Source organism: Pogoniulus pusillus, chromosome 19 (assembly GCF_015220805.1).
Source record: "Pogoniulus pusillus isolate bPogPus1 chromosome 19, bPogPus1.pri, whole genome shotgun sequence".
NCBI lineage: Eukaryota > Metazoa > Chordata > Aves > Piciformes > Lybiidae > Pogoniulus > Pogoniulus pusillus.
This window is the reverse complement of record NC_087282.1, coordinates 8,791,123-8,810,508: the sequence shown is the minus strand read 5'-3', so window position 1 is coordinate 8,810,508 and position 19,386 is coordinate 8,791,123. Positions and strand designations below refer to the sequence as shown.

The following is a 19,386-nucleotide window of genomic DNA, read 5'->3' as shown; positions in this document are numbered from 1 at the left end:
GCAATCGGCTGCAAAATCCAGAGGCAGCCGCCAGAAGCCTAGGGCCAGCAGCAGCGGCACACCCAGCGGTGGCTCCCGTAGCGGCTCGCCCAGAAGCGGCAGCCCCCCCGCTGGGAACTGCAGCTCGTCCCCAGACAGAAAGGTTAACCCTTTCTCGTCTCCCACACGGGAGGCAAAACACTGAATTACTGTAATAGTGGCTCGGCAGCTTTTAATGGTCAGCAGTCACGGGGAGAGCTACAGAAGCCCCCAGAATAAAGACCTGCTGCCTAGGTGAGCCACGTGGTCACTGACCACCTGCCCCAGTACAAAAGGCCAACCTATAGGGGTAGTGCCAATGGCATGGGGTAAACCCAGAGGCTTATATGCCTGGGAAGCCCTAGATGCAAATGGAAAAGGCCACCGGATCATTACACGGTGGATCGTCCCCAACTATTAATTGTCAAGCCTGGCCTTTATAGGCCGAGGCGGATTTTGTCTCCTTACAGGTTAAGGTCGAGGCAGAGGACCAGTTCCTGACCACCTGACCAGCACCTGGGAAGGGGAGAGCCAGCTACACGAGAGACGGAGTCATATCACCGGGGTGGCCAGTAGATGATGGCATCTGGACCCACGGACTGTGACCTCCAGCCATGGACTCAGAGCATCTAAGGCTCTGCCATGAACTTGGTTGCTCTACCAGGAACAAAGCAATCTTCAAATTGACTGTGTAGCTTTATTAATACTGTTTGGGCTATTGTTAAACCTTGTTAAGTATTGTTAAATATTGTTGGGGCGATTAATGTATTACCTATTGTTAATGTTGGAAAAGGCTAAGCCATATATATATATTAATAGGTTCCTAAATTGAAGGGGGATCACTTCTCACTCAAGTTCTAGACAAAGATGCTCATTACCACCGGGGTGGGATGTCCTGGAGTCCTGTACCCCTAAATTCCTCTCCTGCCCGGACTTCGGGGGGAAAGGGGAAAAGCCGCCTGGTTTCCCCCCCCCTCGCCTGCCCTGCAGCCGAGAAGGGGGCGGCGACTGCCCCGTGAGTTCCCGCGCTGGAGCCAGGCTGGGATTGGCCGTGCGCTTTCGCGCCTAAAGTGTGGTAACTCTGCCCTTTGTCTAGCGAAGGGTATAAATATTGGGGGTCTTCCCGCCTTTGGGGTTCCCGCTTTGGATTTTGCGTGTGCCTGGACGAGTTCGCTCACTCTCCTGTGCCTGGACTGCGGAGAGACCAAAGGACTTGCCTTGGTGTTAGGCACACCTTTGTCTGCCTAACGACCCTTAACGACTCTTAACGACTCCTGTAGCCGCTGGAGGAGGAAGACCGACTGCACGAGCCAGCCTGAGTGAGTTATTTGGCTTAGCTTAATTTAGTAAGAAAACCGCTATTAATTAATAGCTAAAGCCTTTTCCAAAAACTGACTTCCAAATATATATAGTCAGATTATTAATGGTATCCTCGTAGAATTCTCATGCAACTCAACCTGTTTATCAAACGAAATTAATCTTTGTATATATAGTTGTGGGGGCGGGTTTTGTAAAAATAAAAAATATCTATTTTTGATAAATTTTCTTCTCGGCCACGAATTATTACTGCCCTCCGCAACAGCCCACAATACCATTCCTGTTAGCCATCTGTTTAAATCTTAATTAAATGGTGTTTCCATATGAAAAAAACAACCATATCATCCTCTGTAATACAAAGTTCTATGACTGTTCCAAACCAGAAATTCAAAGCATCAAAAAAAACCAACAACCCTCCTGTCTCTTCTCTATCTACAGCATTTGTGGTAGGTTGCAAATTAGTTTTAGCTTTGAGTCCCAGCAAGGAAGCACAAATTGTAATGTGTTTGTTAGTAAAGATTTCCCATTGCAGCCCAGAAAGCCAACCAGATCCTGGGCTGCAGCAGGACAAGTATGGCCAGCAGGGCCACGGAAGTGATTCTCTCACTCTGTTACACTCTGGTGAGACCCCACCTGGAGTACTGCATCCAGTTCTGCAGCCCCCATTACAAGAAGGATATGGAGATGCTGGAGTGTGTCCAGAGAAGGGCCACGAGGATGCTCAGAGGGCTGGAGCAGCTCTGCTGTGAGCACAGACTGTGCAGTCTGGAGAAGAAGAAGCTTCCAAGTGAACTTCTTGTGGCCTTTCAGTATCTGAAAGGGGCCTACAAAAAAGCTAGGGAGGGACTTTTTAGGATATCAGGGAGTGACAGGAGTGGGGGGAATAGAGTGAAGCTGGAGATTGGTAGGTTCAGGCTGGATGTGAGGAGGAAGTTGTTGAGCATGAGAGTGGTGAGAGCCTGGAATGCGTTGCCCAGGGAGGTGCTTGAGGCCCCATGGCTGGAGGTGTTTAAGGCCAGGCTGGATGAGGCTGTGGGCAGCCTGCTCTAGGGTTGGGTGTCCCTGCCCGTGGCAGGGGGATTGAAACTGGCTGATCCTTGTGGTCCCTTCCAGCCCTGACTGATTCTGTGACTCTATGTTGCAAAGAGATCTGCAAATATGAATTGCACTTTCTTTGATGAGTAGGTGATTTCAAGCCATTCTGTTCTGTTGGTTTGGTTTTCGTCTTTTAAGGCTTTCCAGAAGCAGAGGAGATGCTTAGCAATGGGACCATCTCCTTCATCTTCTCCCAAAACATGGGTCTGATGACAGAGCAGCTCTAGTAGCGTGGTCTACTCTAGGTGATTGTGTTCTGGTAGAGGGGCTTGGACTAGATCATAGAATCAACCAGGTTGGAAGAGACCTCCACAGTCATCCAGTCCAACCTAGCACACAGCCCTAGCCAGTCAACCAGACCATGGCACTAAGTGCCTCATCCAGGCTCTTCTTGAACATCTCCAAGGACAACAACTCCACCACCTCCCTGGGCAGCCCATTCCAATGCCAATCACTCTCTCTGCCAACAACTTCCTCCTCACATCCAGCCTAGACCTCCTCCAGCACAACTTGAGACTCTGTCCCCTTCTTCTGTTGCTGGTTGAGTGGCAGAAGAGACCAACCCCACCTGGCTACAACCTCCCTTCAGGTCGTTGCAGACAGCAATGAGTTCACCCCTGAGCCTCTTCCAAGGTGCCAAACATCCTATGAGTCTGTGTAAATTCCCAGATCCCAGCCTTTTCCTCAGAAACTGCAGCACAGATAGCTGAAGCAAACCTCAAAAGATCAGGCTTATCAATTAAAATGTTTCTGACTCCATGTTTTATCTGGCATTACCTTACCCTTCATTTGCTCCCTGGAAATGCCTTATGCCAGTGAGTCACCTCCTTTGAGCTGAAGAAAATCACACACATTTGCCAAATACCCTTTTCCAATGAGACTCAACTCTGTGCAACAACAAATTGAGTTAAGAAACTGAAAAATTTGGTTTCCTCCATGAAGCAGCAAATTTTCCAAAGCAAAGCTGAAGTGTTATCTCCATTTGTCCCTTTCCTCCTCCAGGATTCCCATTTGAGCCTGACTTCAGAATTTGGGGTCAAACTTTGTTCTCACACAGGCCCACTTAGAAAAACTCTGCTAATCACAGTCTTGAGGTGCTTGTCTAGAGAAAGCAAAGGGGGTCATGGAAAGGAAAAGCTTGCTGAATTCTTGCATCTGCAAGCCCTGCTCTGACACCATTCCATGCAAGCTTGCTCCTGGATCTGCCTGGGGAGCAGAGAAGGAGAATGGCTGAGAACAGAAATATCCTTCCTCACACTTATGTGTGTACATCAACATCCAGGAATGGAGCAGGCTACTTGCCCTCACCATGGTGATGCCAGAGTTATTTTCATTTGGCAAGTTTTGCCACCTCCTTGCACCTCCAACAACTTGCTTTGGTGAAGCTCTTAGGATGCCCTGACTTCCACTTTCTACACGGTCTCTCCTAGGCTGGGATCCTGCCAATATCACATCCCACCACAAAGGAGAGCACTGCTCTGTCCCTTGAGTCATGTGTCCAGTTCTGGGCTCCTCAATTCAAGAGAGATGTTGAGATACTGGAACATATCCAGAGAAGGGTGACAAAGCTGGTGAGAGGCCTGGAGCACAGCCCTGTGAGGAGAGGCTGAGGGAGTGTTTAGCCTGGAGAAGAGGAGGCTTAAGTGTGACCTCATTGCCTTTCTACAACTACCTAAAGGGAGGTTGTAACCAGGTGGGGTTGGTCTCTTCTCTCAGGCAACCAGCAACAGAAGAAGAGGACACAGTCTCAAGTTGTGCCAGGGGAGGTCTAGGCTGGATGTTAGGAGGAAGTTGTTGTCAGAGAGAGTGATTGGCATTGGAATGGGCTGCCCAGGGAGGTGGTGAAGTCACCATGCCTGGAGGCGTTGAAGCAAAGCCTGGCTGGGGCACTTAGTGCCATGGTCTGGTTGATCGGCCAGGGCTGGGTGCTAGGTTGGACTGGATGAGCTTGGAGGTCTCTTTCAACCTGGTTGATTCTATCTTTCATAAATTAGCCACTGTCCTCACAATCTCAGCATCCAGCAAGTGAGAGAGTCCTGCCACAGGCTGCAGCAGGGACAGCAGGGTAGTGTGACAGCCATAGCTCTGCCACACGCACTACCCAAATGTCTCAGCCCTGTCACTGCTGTGCCAGACTCGGTTCTCACTTCTCCAAATGAATGGCAGCTCCTCACCTCCTTGATGGCTGTGCTTTGCTCCAAGCACAATCCACACTCACACCCCACAGGTGCCTCCTGTTTTGGCTACAGCTATGCAACAGTTACAGCACTTATACAGCTCTTGCAGTAGCAGGAGGCAGAGGGAAACCTTGGGATGCTGCAGAGCAGACCTCCTCCTTGGCGCTGTGCTAGTCACCACATTGCCACAGCAATTGCTCCCCCCTGCTGCGACTGTCTCCATGCAATGAATGGGAAATGTCATGGTGCCATGGCCAGGAACTTTCTGTGCACAGAGAGCAGCTGCTGCTCCAGCAGCCTCTGGAGTCCTTACTGGGAAAATCCTGGGGTGGATCTATCAGCTCTGCAAAACTCTCAGCACCCAACACAAACGCAAAGAGAGCATTAAAAGTATTTTAGGGATTCCTCCACCTCCTGCAACATCTGCTACCTCAAGGGAAGCCTGTCCTGGCAGCAGGTTTAGAGCAAACAAAGGAAATGACATTTGACTCTAATCAGAATCATGGAACTTTTTGCTACAGGATATTGTAACAGCCAAAAATATCAACAAACTCACAGCAAGCTTTGTGAAGATCCTGGAGTCCATCTCCACTGCACCAGCACGACACTGCTCTGTGGGCAAAGGCCATTCCAGGCATATTGGAGCCAAAACAGCTGGAGCCTGAGGAGGGGAAAAAAAAAACAGAGGCTGTTCTGAAAACATCCTGTTTGGATGCTGTTTCTCAGGCAGTGGTACTGGAAGTGCCAGAGACAGGGTGGATGAGCTTTGAGCTCAGACCTCTCTTTGCACTTCCCAGCTGTGGCAGAGCTCTGTGGTACACAGACTTCATCAAGTAGATCACATGGAGTTACTGGTGAGCAGGCACCAGCTGGGGCCAGTGACAGCAGCAAATTCCAGACATGGGGGCTCTGAGCAGCTTGTCTGTATCATCTGCTACAGCTTCCCCACATGCATATCTCCTGCTTCTTCCTCCTCTCTCTGCCCCACAAATGTTCCTGAGATTCACATGGTGTACCCCAAAACCTAAGCTGCACAAGCCTCTGCTTCCAACCTAGGCCATGACACAGGCACCTACAGCAGCTCAAAGCTGGTGAGTACCTGGAGGTGCTGGTAGATAGCAGCTGAAGATGAGGCAGCAGTGTGCATAGGTGGGCAGCAGAGCCAATGGCATCCTGGCCTGGCTCAGGAGCAGTGTGGCCAGCAGGACAAGGAAGGTTCTTCTGCCTCTGGACTCAGCACTGCTCAGGCCACCCCTTGACTCCTGTGTCCAGTTCTGGACCCCTCAAATCAAGAGAGATGTTGAGGTGTTGGAAGGTGTCCAGAGAAGGGCGACAAGGCAGGGGAGGGGCCTGGAGCACAGCCCTGTGAGGAGAGGCTGAGGGAGCTGGGGGTGTGCAGCCTGCAGAAGAGTAGGCACAGGGCAGACCTCATTGCTGTCTACAACTACCTGGAGGGAGGCTGTAGCCAGGAGGGGTTGGTCTCTTCTCCCAGGCAAGCAGTAGAACAAGGGGACAGAGTCTCAAGTTGTGCCAGGGGAGGTCTAGGCTGGATGTTAGGAGGAAGTTGTTGTCAGAGAGAGTGACTGGCATTGGAATGGGCTGCCCAGGGAGGTGGTGGAGTCACCATCCCTGGAGGTGTTCAAGCAAAGACTGGATGAGGCACTTAGTGCCATGGTCTGGTTGACTGGCTAGGGATGGGTGCTAGGTTGGACTGGATGATCTTGGAGGTCTCCTCCAACCTGGCTGATTCGATGTCAGTGGCTGGAGTAGCAGCTCATGGGCTTGTCTATGTGGAAATGCCACCAAGCTAACACTGGCAGGAGATGCTTTGAGTCTTGGGACAAAAATGAATGGGGAAGAGAGAAGGGGAAAATGTGGGTTGATAAACATGCTAATGCTTCTCATCCTCTAAAGAAATTCAGGGTGTGATCTGCAATTGCTTTCGCCTCTACTTTTTTTTTCCCTTGTTTTTATGTAGATTGACCCAGAAATGATGCTGATTGAAACACACAATTGAGTCATAATAAGGATTTGGTTGAAGATACTCAACAAGAACTACTTGTAACACTTCCCCATTCTGATTCAGAGACAGCTAGCCTGAGGCTAACCTCACTGAAAATTAAGGCTACTTTTCATATTTATCAGCTGGGTTTAATGTAGTATTTTATCTTATCATGTGTGCAGATACAATTCTAGCTGTGAGAAGCACTATTCATAGAATCATAGAGTCATAAAAGGGGCTGGGTTGGAAGGGACCTCCAAACCTCATCTAGCCCAACCTCCCTGCAGCGAGCAGAGACATCCTCCTCCAGCGCAAGTTACCCAGAGCCTTGTTGAGTCTGACCTTGAATATCTCCCAGAACAGGGCCTCAATGACCTCCCTGAGCAATCTTTTACAAGAGTTCCACCCACCTTCATGACAGAGAACTTCTTTCAAGCTGTTACCCCTCATCCTATCACCACAGGCCTTTGTAAACAATCTCTCTCCAGCCTTCTTTTGGGCCTCCTTCAGGTACTGGAAAGTTTCTAGTGTAAAACATGGCTTGTTCTTACCCTCCCAGCTGAAAAAAAAGTTAAGGATTTGCCCCCACTGCTGCAAAACAGCATCTAAAGGAAGTTCCTTTTTGGTGCAGATCAATTCCTTTCAATGAGACCACAAATCCACATGACAGCAACATGCTTGAAGGAAAATCCTTGCAAGAAGGAAAAACCAAGACACCTTTCCAACACTAAACTAGCTCTAGAAATTACTTAAGTTGCCCTTAAAACTCCTTCCAGGCCCAAAGAGGAACATTTCAACGGCAGTAAAAAACAGTGAGACTCCAGCTACCTTTGGAAAAGCCTCCCCTGCTTCAGCTAGGAGTCAGTCTCTTCTCACATGCAACAAGAGGAAACAGTCTCAAGTTGTGCCAGGGGATGTTCAGGCTGCATATTAGGAAAGGCTTCTCCATAGAAAGGGTTCTCAAGCACTGGAACATCTTGCTCAGGGATGTGATTGAGCCTCCATCCCTGGAAGTACTTAGAAGATGCATGGATGTGGTGCTGAGGGACATGGTTTAGTAGTATTGGCTTAGCAGTAGCGGTGGGATTGTGAGCTCTAGGTGAGCAGTTGGACTTGATGATCTCAGAGGTCTCTTCCAGCCTCGACAGCTCTATGATTCTATAACCCAAAGCTTGCTTTCCTAGGAGAATTAAAGCAGGGAAAGAATTAGAGCAGGGAAAGGTGACTTCTAATGTGATCATTGACAAAGCAAATTCCCCACCACAAATGCAAACACACACCTTACTGCAGTCCAAATTCATGAGAATAAGGAGAAAATACCTTCTGCCTTGCAGCTTTCTGCATGACTCTCAAGTTGCCTAGGTCCCAGGTCCCTCTCTTAGCTTGAACACCTTCTGCCAAGCTGCTTGAGCACCCACACAGTGTGTCCCTAAGAGCTGGTACAGGAGCTGCAACAGTGACTAACTGCAGCAGTGCCACACCTCTTCCGTGGAGGCTGAAATCCCTCCTCCGATAGTCACAGGTTCTCCCACTTATCTTTGCTGTACTATTTCTTGCTTTACTATTTCTTTTCTAGATCTGTTCATATGTGAGTCTGGTGCATACATATGTCCATACTCCTCTATCATACTATAATGAGTCGTCTCACACTGCAGCATCCAAAGAGCTGTTAAAAGGAGAAGTGTTTTAAACAAACATCAAATGCAGACTCAGGAGTGAGGACAAAGGTTTTTAACTGAAAGGGGAAAGTAAATTAACTCATGTTCACAAGGTTGGGCATCCAAGAGAGCCTCTAGGCAGAGCAGCCTAGAGGAACTCATTGCAAATCTCTTGCCGTAAGAGCAGCTGCTGGTGGCACACGTGCTGTGGTTAGGGCAGAAGGAGCAGGGAAAAGCTGCAGCAACAAAATTAAAGCAAAGCCACATCCACTACCAGGAGAGCATTGTCAAGATCAGAGATGCTACAGGGACAGCAGAAAAACAGAGCCTTAAAGGCACCTGCAATCATGGAGCAAGGAGGATGGTACAATGCAGAGCCATTTGTACACATGGAAGAAACCTCTCCTCCATCCTGAACACCAGAGCTGCTGAGGCCATGCCTGTCTGGCAGCTGACAGTGCACTGAATTCAAATCATCTCCACAGGGGACTGCTCTCCATTGCTTAATGTGGTCCCTGCCACAGACCTGCTGCTCCCACGAGCTTTCTTTCTAACTGAAATAGATAAGATGGACACTTTCTCTCCATTACCTGTTCCATGGAAAAGTATCTGTAAATCATAAGTGACCCTGAATCCATCCTTCTACACACAGAGCAGGAAACAAACCAAACAACCCAACAAAAGACAACAGCCCAAACCATCAGGGAAGGGACTTCACGTGGCCTGTGAGAAAACTGAGCTCTCAAATACTAACTACCAGTTGGGATATTTGACATCCTTCCTCCCCCCTTCAAAATTAATAAATAAAGCAGACAAGCAAGCCTGCCAGCCTGTCAAAGCCTCCAGGAGACAGGAACAGGCGAGAGGAATGGTGCAAATCAATCTACATTACATTACCTCACCAGAAAGACCTGAAGGGACTACAGAACATTTCCATTTATCTTGTACGCCACTGCTCCGTGTCATCCCAAATCGCATCAAGATGAGATCAAGCCAGAAGCCACCACCAGCATAGGAGACAAAGGAAAAAGGGGAGATGGGCCAGACCTCTTACAACAGCCAAGACTTAATGCCAAGCACAAGTTCTTCCAGAAGAGCAAGACTGACTCCTAACTGAAGAGTCAGGAGAACTGGCAAGTCTTGCGGGGAGCAGTTGAGGGAACTCGGGTTGTTTAGACTGGAGAAATGCAGGCTGAGGGGAGACCTTCTTGCTTTCTAAGACTCCCTGAAAGGAGGTTCAAGTGAGGTGGGATCAGTCTATCAACCCCAAGCAGCACCACAGGCTGGGGACAGAGTGGCTGGAAAGCAGGCAGGCAGGGGTGCTGGTAGATAGTAGCTGAACATGAGGCAGCAGTGTGCATAGGTGGCCAGGAGAGCCATTGGCATCCTGGCCTGGCTCAGGAGCAGTGTGGGCAGCAGGACAAGGGAGGTTCTTCTGCCCCTGTGCTCAGCACTGCTCAGGCCACACCTTGACTCCTGTGTCCAGTTCTGGGCTCCTCAATTCAAGAGAGATGTTGAGGTGCTGGAAGGTGTTCAGAGAAGGGAGATGAAGCTGGTGAGGGGCCTGGAGCACAGCCCTGTGAGGAGAGGCTGAGGGAGCTGGGGGTGTGCAGCCTGCAGAAGAGGAGGCTCAGGGCAGACCTCATTGCTCTCTACAACTCATTGAAGGGAGATTGTAGCCAGGAGGGGCTGGTCTCTTCTGCCAGGCAACCAGTAGCAGAACAAGGGGACAGAGTCTCAAGTTGTGCCAGAGGAAGTCTAGGCTGGATGTTGTTAGGAAGTTGTTGTCAGAGAGAGTGATTGGCATTGGAATGGGCTGCCCAGGGAGGTGGTGGAGTCGCTGTCCCTGGAGGTGCTCAGGAAAAGACTGGATGAAGCACTCAGTGCCATGGTCTGGTTGATTGGCCAGGGCTGGGTGCTAGGTTGGACTGGATGAGCTTGGAGGTCTCTTCCAACCTGGCTGATTCTATGATTCTCTCTATTAAAAAATGGTAGGACAAGAGAAAATGGCAGGACAAGAGAAAATGGCCTCAATTTGCAGCAAGAGAGCTTTAGATTGGATGTCAGAGGAAACTTCTTCCCTGAAAGGGTTCTCAAAGACTGGAGCAAGCTCTTCTGTGACTCTAAGAGGCTCTGATGAGGAAAGCACCAGTGAGTCCAGTGGTTCTCCACCTTTCTGGATGCAGTAAGTACTGGAGTGGGCCAGTGTTACCTGTGCTGGAGCAGCACATCATCTCTGCATGTCCCACTTGAAAACTGTGGGTTCACAGCTCCCTTAGGAGGAGATGCAGAAGGTCACTCTGGGAACATGTCCAGCCACCATACACTAGGAGAAGCAACCATCCCTCTGAAGCAGCTTGGCAGTGAGCAATGGTATGGGGATACCCACACTCTAGCAAGCCAGTGTGCCATGGGAACACACCTTGCATGCACCCAAACCCCCTCCCAGTTCATTTGAGGGCAATTTTAAACATGACCATAGCCAACAAGAAGATTTCCATGCTCAGTTAGGCTTTGTTCCACTACTGTACTGAAGTCAATCTGCTACCACCACCCAGCAGCTCCTAGCAAGGAAAGGTGAGCTTGTTTATATAGGCAGTGGAGCATTTGGCCTCTCAAGTCCCCACCAATACACTTCTGAGTGGGCCATGGACCTGTGAATGAGTTACCCTCAGCAACACAAGCTGTCCCAATTAAAAAATAAACCAATCTGTGCACACAGCCCCCCAGAATGATTTCACTCTTCCCCCCTGGGTTGAATCCTGGCTAAATCTGACACACTTTCAAGTGTCCATCTTTCAACACATAGTCTGCCTCTTTGTTTGCAGCTGCCACAGTGTGAATTGCTCCAGGTTTATGCCTCCAAGTCTTGCTTCTTCTATTCATGCAACCACAGCATTATCACAGAGACACACTGAAGGTAGCTGTATTGGAGTCTTTTCAAGCAGAAAATGTCTAGCTGTCCTAATTTGGGGCTGCGGGTTGTCAGGGGGGAGAGGGGAAAAAGGAGAGGGGGGACAGGAGAGGGGGGACAGGAGAGGGGGGACAGGAGAGGGGGGACAGGAGAGGGGGGACAGGAGAGGGGGAAAAGGAGAGGGGGAAAAGGAGAGGGGGAAAAGGAGAGGGGGAAAAGGAGAGGGGGAAAAGGAGAGGGGGAAAAGGAGAGGGGGAAAAGGAGAGGGGGAAAAGGAGAGGGGGAAAAGGAGAGGGGGAAAAGGAGAGGGGGAAAAGGAGAGGGGGAAAAGGAGAGGGGGAAAAGGAGAAGGGGGAAAGGAGAGGGGGGAAAGGAGAGGGGGGAAAGGAGAGGGGGAAAAGGAGAGGGGGAAAAGGAGAGGGGGAAAAGGAGAGGGGGAAAAGGAGAGGGGGAAAAGGAGAGGGGGAAAAGGAGAGGGGGAAAAGGAGAGGGGGAAAAGGAGAGGGGGAAAGGAGAGGCACCCAAAAACACCAACCCTGCCCCAGCACTGGAGTGTTATCACATAAAGGAGCTGCTGTGTGATGCTTTCAGTTCAAACCCAGCCTGATGCTAATACTTGCCTTAATTTCCCCAGGGAAAACAAACATGCTGAGACTCAGTGTATAATACAAATGTGGAGATTTGCTCATCAAGCTGGGTTAGACCTATAACAGGCCAAGAAAACTGGCAAAAGTACCAAGCTCTGAATCTTTAACTCCAGTAATTGCCAGGCCAAAGTTGCAAATGCTCTGAAGAAGTCAGCTGGTGCAGAGACACCCCCGCTCTGTGCTACATGGGCACTCTTTGAAGGAGATAAGAGGAGTCAGAAACAAGCACAAATGAAAAGTGGCTCCCAATACCTGGCATCACTTTGCATCTCTTGTACAAGCAGCCTCAGAGCAAGTGTTACAGGTTGGGAGTCCCTCCAGAATTCCCACTGTGTTCTTGCTGATGGAAAGCTGAGCAATATTTCATAAGCTACTCATTCGGTCAACACTGTCCTCTTTGGCTCATGGCAAAGCTCTAGAAGGGAAGTCTCAGCATCCTCCTACACACAAACCCTGGTATTCACCTTCTTCAGTCACCTGTCTCTTCAGCCTGTCTGCAGGCACTTTTTGGACACACCTTGACTGTGAGGAAGCCATTATGGAGATGCCCTGAAAACCAGCCAGGCGATCACAGCCCAGTCTCAGTAGATTCATTTCCACATGAACACACCTAAGGCACAGATTTAAAGATATTTGTTATAACTCCTAATTTGCTTTCCTGGGGACTTTTGTATCAGGAAAAGCAGAGTTTTTGACAAGGGCACAACACCCAGATATGAATCCCAGTGAAACCAAATAGCTGTAAGACTGAGTTTCTTCATTCACTTGAAAGTGACAGGAAAAAACAGCAGCAGCAAAGGTTTCCAGATCATTCCACTGGCTCTATTAGCCAAAGTTTTAATGCCTCTCATTAATCAGCTTTGAAAAACAATAAGAACTAAGCATGGCAATCGTGCTCTAAGAGCAACAAAATTAAGTTGGTGCTACAAATAATGCACTAATAAACAACTTCCAAAACCACGTTCAGCCCTCTCACCAAAATAATTACAACATCGGCCAATGGGAAATTCCTCCCCCTCAGTAACCATGGAAATATTTGGAGGTTGCCAAAGCCTTGCAATTATGGATTTCCCAATAGTTCCCCCTGTGAAGTGGGAACTCAGTGTGTTGTGCACAGAAAATCAGGGCTCGGTGCCAACACGTTATCACAACAGAAAGGGAGAGTTGGTTGAAAGACAGAAACCAGAAGAACTCCAAATCAATAGAAGACTGCCACCAGCTTGTAGGATGTGTCTTATCTGCCTTGTTAGCATCAAACAGAACTTTATACTCTATGTGTCAAAGGTTGTGGAACAAGGCAATTCAATTTTTGGAAGTGTGAAGCTATCACAGTTATGAATATGGATGAGGCCACAGGCAGTGGAGGCCTCTCTGCAGCCCATCAAATGTTGCTGGAGCAAGCTGAATGGAGCAGTCTCACTTGGCACTATGCTGGACTCTGACCAGCTTCTGGAGCTGTTAACCTGAGGAAGCAGAGCATGGCAAGAAGGGCTCATCCCCTGGGTGCTGTTAGTGAGGTGAAGCTGAAGCTGTGCAAAGCAGGTCCAGGTGACAAGAGGAGACACTTGCAGCCAGGGGAGTATTACTGTTGTCCTGAATACATCAGAACTGGACCCCACAGTTACACAAGGGGAAGCACAGCACACCCTGGACATCCTTTCTCCCCTCTTCCTCATTTTCCCCATTCTCCTGGTGTCTCTTATTTTCTTCTCCTTGCACGTTGTCCCCAAGGATCTTTCTACACATTTGCCTGTCTTACCTCTTGTCTTCCTTCCTGCCAGCACATCTTCACATCACCAGTCTGGCCCCACAAGTGCCAAACACTGTCACCTTTAGGTTCAGTCATTCTCGCTCGCATATCAGTTTCTGCCACTGACAAGGCAGTCAGTCACACAGAATCACCATATGGCACTAGAGAGCACATCTGGCAGCAAAACACTGCCTTCCCTATCTCCAGCACAGAGAACTCAGCTTAACAAAGGGAACCATCCCCTCCCCACCTCTTTGCTTCACAAGTCCTCTGCTGCAGAAGCAGACTCCATTAATCTTTACAAGTACATTATTCAAACTGGGCTAACACAGCAACCCGAAGGAGGGTACTGAAGAGATCTGCTGTCATCAGAGGAATAGCCCAGCCTCCTCCAGTGCTGCAGAGAGGAGAGGAATTCCCCATCACTTCAGATCTCCTCATCACAAATGACCTGTCTCCAGCTCTTCCAGAGGGCACACGTGATTTCTCAGCAGTGAAATCTCCAGCAGGCTCAGCGGTCGGCCCGAGGAAGCAGTGCCCATCTATGTATTATTTATCCTTGACACTTTGGATCACTGCAGTTAAAAGCACTTCCCTCCATTTCCTTGTGCTGCTTCTGTTTGTACCATCAGCCTAGAATGGCTCCAACTCTAATTGAGCCTGCATGTGCCAAGTGAAAAGAAAACCTCAAGACATGCTTGATAGAAAAGTCGCCATCCTGTCCTGGTACCAAAGCATCATTCCACAAATCCTTTGAATGCTGTGGTGTCCTACTTCTAGGAATATTTCTGGAGGGAAAAGGTGCTAAAGATAGGGACCTTAATCTGAATAAGGAGAGATTTAGTTTAGATGTTAGGAAGAAACTCTCCTCTGTGAGGGTGTGAGACACTGGAACAGGTTGCCCAGGGAGGTCAGGGATGCTATCTCCCTGGAGGTGCTCAAGGCCAGGTTGGATGGGGCCTTGAGCAACCTGAGCTAGTGGAAGGTGTCCCTGCCTATGGCAGGAGGGTGCAACTAGGTGATCTTCAAACACAAACCATTCCAGCATTCTATGTCATCACCAAAAACAGAAAGAGAGCATTTGAAAGTCATGTGTATGCTGACATACTCCACTAGTGACTGGCCAGAACTCTCAAGACATCAGCAGTGACTGATGTAATCTTTATTGATGATCTGGACCAGGGGATTGAGTCCAGCAACAGTAAGCTTGCAGATCACACCAAGCTAGGAGCAGGTGTGGATCTGTTGGAAGGTAGGGGAGCCCTGCAGAGTGACCTTGACAGGCTGGATGGGTGGGCAGAGGCCAATGGGATGAGACTGAACAAGGCCAAGTGCAGGGTTCTGCACTTTGGTCACAACAACCCCAAGCAGAGCTACAGGCTGGGGACAGAGTGGCTGAGAGCAACAAAGAAAATCCCTGGTTTGCTAATGAAAAGAAGTGGTACCTGAATATGCAGTGTCCTAGCACAGAGCAAATCAACCCCGGTGTGTGCCTACAGCTCCCTGCACTGTTGTTTGCATTCACAGACCAGGAAATGAAAAGACTTTTGTGGTTGACAGGGAACAGTGATTAAAGAGCTGGAAGCATCAGGATTTGTAAATGGGGAATTAAGCTTTCATTGAATTTGTGATTATTTCTCAGTAGCAAATAGGGTAGGGCTTTCATTTCATGTGCTGATTACAGGTGACTCACCTTTCCAGACAAATCAGAGTTTAATCAATGCAGAACAGCCCAGAGCGACATCATTGCTGGCCTGGAAATGGGGAAGAGGCTGAAGGGGAGAGATCTAATACAGCATCTCCTGCAACATGCAGCAGGCTTTTGTGACTTGCATCATCCATCCTCGCATGGTTGCAGTCCAAACCCTGGTTTAAGACAAAAATAACATCAATAAGGCAAGAGAATAAACTGAAGAGCAGGTTAATACCACATCAACTGATTTCCTCAAAGCTTCCCTTGCACAAACAAAGAACAAGTGGCCTCATGGCCAAGAAGACCAATGGTATTCTGGGGTGCCTTAAGAAAACTATAGCCAGCAGGTCCAGGGAGGTTCTCCTCCACATCTACTCTGCCCTGGTGAAGCCACACCTGGAGTATGGTGTCCAGTTCTGGGCTCCCCACTTCAAGAGACAGGGAACTACTGGAGAGAGTCTATCAGAAGGACACAAAGATGTTGAAGGGATTGGAGCATCTGTCTTATGAGGAGAGGCTGACAGACCTGGGGATCTTTAGCTTGAAGAAGAGCAGATGAGAAGATCTTCTCAATGCTGACCAATATCTAATGGCTGGAGGTCACAAGGAAGAGGCTGGCTTCTTTGCAGTGCTGCCCATGGATAGGACAGGGGGCAATGGGCACAAACTACAACATAGGAGGGCTCACTGGAACTTAAGGAAGAAACTATTTCCTGTCAGGGTGCCAGAACCCTGGAGCAGGCTGCTCAGAGAGGTGGTGGAGTGTTTTCTGGGGACTTTCAAAACCCAGCTGGACATGTTCATGTGCCACCTGCTCTAGCAGAGGAGTTGGACTAGATGCTCTTCAGAGGTACTCTCCAACCCCCACCACCCTGTGATTCTGTGATGAGGACATCACAAACCACCACAGTGTGATGTAGAGATACCCTGAGAATGAATACCAGCAGAAACTAACATATCCATTCCTAACTGGACTGATCTCTAAGCCTTCAAGCACACAGATATTTTTGGCTAAGTGCACTAATATTTCCATCTCTTTCTGCAGGACAACTCACAGGGTTAATGTTGAGCCCTCTCTGAAGTGTTTGCCTGCTTTTGTCACACCAAGTATCGTTTCACTGCAAAGGTACCCTGGAGTGGCTCATGAATTCAGAAGGCCCCAGATTCCAGTGCTGCTGTATCTATCACCAGCCCTGCATGACACACAGTAATTACAGGCTGCTGTCAGACTGGTAAGATCCTCAGCAAGCAGAGCTGAGCTCCTGTACATCAGTGTGCCAACTAAGCACTCCAAAAAGGGAGATCAGCTGAAGGAAAGAAGGCCAAATCCTGCTCTCATTTACCCCTCTTGGATGGACTCTGTGTATTTGGCTGCCAAGATGATTTGGCAAGTTGCAGCCCTCCAGCAGCACAGGCTCTTCTGCACGGCTCCTGCAAACAGAATGCAAATGCAGGACCTGAGCTGGATGGGTCATGGCCATCAGCTGCTGCTTCTCTTGCTCTGCCACCAATACTGGTGATGCTCTGCATTCCAATTTACACGTTTCTAAGTCACATTTCCAGTTAAAAATACTCATCTTTAAAGTCCTTCTATCCCACTCAACTCACACAGGACAGTTCAGAGGGGTTACTTTAGCTTAGTAAAGGGCAAGAATATTTTTCCACTTTAAATAAGCAAACCACCAAAAAAAAGGACTTTCCACTGAATAAAGCTGATAAAACCTAGTCTAGAAGTAAACTGCTGGATGGAGTCTTAGAAACCAGTTCCCTGAAGACTAGGTGAAGACAAAGAACTGTGTGATTCTCATTCAGAATGGAAAGGAATCAGAAACTCAAACAAGGCATTTCATTGAAAGTCTGGGACAGGAACACAGCCAGGTTTCACCAATGGCTGTGCTAGGAATTTCTCCAGTAGGGTACATTTATTTCTGAGGCTATTCATTTTTCCTGTGTCTTTTATTGTCAAGGCTGAAGATGAGCCAGCAGTGTGCCCAGATGGCCATGAGAGTCAATGGCATCCTGGCCTGGATCAGGAACAGTGTGGCCAGTAGGACAAGGGAGGTTAGTCTGCCCCTGGACTCAGCACTGCTCAGGCCACACCTTGACTCCTGTGTCCAGTTCTGGGCTCCTCAATTCAAGAGAGATGTTGAGATACTGGAAAGTGTTCAGAGAAGGGTGACAAAGCTGGTGAGAAGCCTGGAGCACAGCCCTGTGAGGAGAGGCTGAGGGAGCTGGGGGTGTGCAGCCTGCAGCAGAGGAGGCTCAGAGGTGACCTCATTGCTGTCTACAAGTACCTGAAGGGAGGCTGTAGCCAGGTGGGGTTGGTCTCTTCTCCCAGGCAAGCAGCAACAGAAGAAGAGGACACAGTCTCAAGTTGTGGCAGGGCAGGTCTAGGCTGGATGTTAGGAGGAAGTTGTTGTCAGAGAGAGTGACTGGCATTGGAATGGGCTGCCAGGGAAATGGTGGAGTCACCATCCCTGGAGGTGTTGAAGCAAAGACTGCATGAGGCACTTAGTGCCATGGTCTGGTTGATTGCTTAGGGCTGGGTGCTAGGTTGGACTGGATGATCTTGGAGGTCTCTTCCAACCTGATTGATTCTATTCTATTCTTTTTTTGGTGTCCTACAATGATCCCTCAGGTTGTGAGGTTAGGATTTAGTGGCTGTTTTATACAGCCAGTAGCAAGACACAGCTTAAAGACCAAGATGAAAACAAATGCAGATGTTTAGACTAAAAAAATAAATACATTTTAAAAAACCTAAATCCTGGCATGTAAGGCAATAGCAAAGCAATGTTGTTTTTTTCTCACCAGGCAATAATTTAACAAATGGAACCTGTATTTCTGTAAATAAACATCTGCCTTCTCATTAGGTTCACATCAACCTATGCTGAAATATACATCAGAGAAGCCTGTCAAAGCAGTCACAAAGGGGGGGGGGGAGAAGAAACAAGAGCAGAGTTTAAAAGCAAAGCCTTCAAAAATTGTTATGCTTTTCAAGTCTAAGCAATAAATAGGACAGGAGAATGACAGGAGAGTTGGCAACAGAATCTCATCACTAAAAATAATGTGTCGGCTTTTGGGTTTGCTTCAAACACAAAACCTATGTTTGGTCAACTGTCCACAAGTGGTTTGCAGAGAAGGGAGACAGATATAAAATCCTGACGTGCTGTAAAATCACAGCCCTAAAAAAAAATGCAATCAAGAGTCCCAAACCAACTGTCAGGCAGCAAACAAGCCCAGCAGACATGGTTGGTGGACTAGAGAGAGCCTCAGACTCCAGACGCATTATTTTCTGCTTCTTAAGAGGGAAAAGAGGAATCTAGCTCTTACTAGAGCACAGGATCAATACCAAAGAGAAGATAATTAGATGTATTATAAGTAAAACTATGTACTGAAGAAATACAGACCAATCTGTCATTACTGAGCAAGTCCTTGCATTGCACTCCTGAGTCACCCACAGGCTCGCGTGGCAGCAGGTGACATTTCTGAGGTCTGCGTAATGAGACTGTGAGAAATGAATGCAGGGAGAGAGGTTTGTCCCTCCACAGGATCATAGAATCAAGCAGGTTGGAAGAGACCTCCAAGATCATCCAGTCCAACCTGGCACCTGGCTCTGTCCAGTCAACTAGACCATGCACTAAGTGCCCCAGCCAGGCTTGGCTTCCACACCTCCAGGGATGGCAACTCCACCACCTCCCTGGGCAGCCCATTCCAATGCCAATCACTCTCTCTGACAACAACTTCCTCCTAACATCTATGCTGGAATTACAGGAGCCTTGTTTTCCTAGCAAACTGATGGCAGTGTGCCATAACATCTCTATCTCTCCCAGACAACTGCCCTGTCTCTGCTAGAATTACCTCTTCCCCAGTACCCTAATTTCCCTCCCCACCAAGTACTGGATGTTGAGTTGGGATTGCTGAAGTGAGATTAGATATGTGCAGACAGGTCTTGAATATCACCAGAGAGGGAGGCTCCATAACCTCCCTGGGCAGCCTGTTCCAATGTTCTGTCACCCTCACAGTGAAAAAACTGTTCCTCATGTTCCCATGAAAGTTTCTATGTCTCAGCTTCCACCCATTGTCCCTTGTCATGTCACTGGGCATCACCCAGCAGA

At 48.6% G+C, this 19,386-nt stretch overlaps 1 long non-coding RNA gene across 2 annotated transcripts in view; it reads right to left on the bottom strand.

Annotated features, from left to right (window-relative positions):
* The window catches only part of LOC135183880 (uncharacterized), a 142,258-nt gene that overhangs the window by 41,344 nt on the left and 81,528 nt on the right, over positions 1 to 19,386 (bottom strand). For both annotated transcript variants that reach the window (XR_010305748.1, XR_010305747.1), the window contains exons 2-3: positions 15,272 to 15,444; positions 5,164 to 5,268 (exon numbers count right to left, since the gene is read on the bottom strand). This is a non-coding gene — a long non-coding RNA (uncharacterized LOC135183880). The remainder of the gene's footprint in view (positions 1 to 5,163; positions 5,269 to 15,271; positions 15,445 to 19,386) is intronic.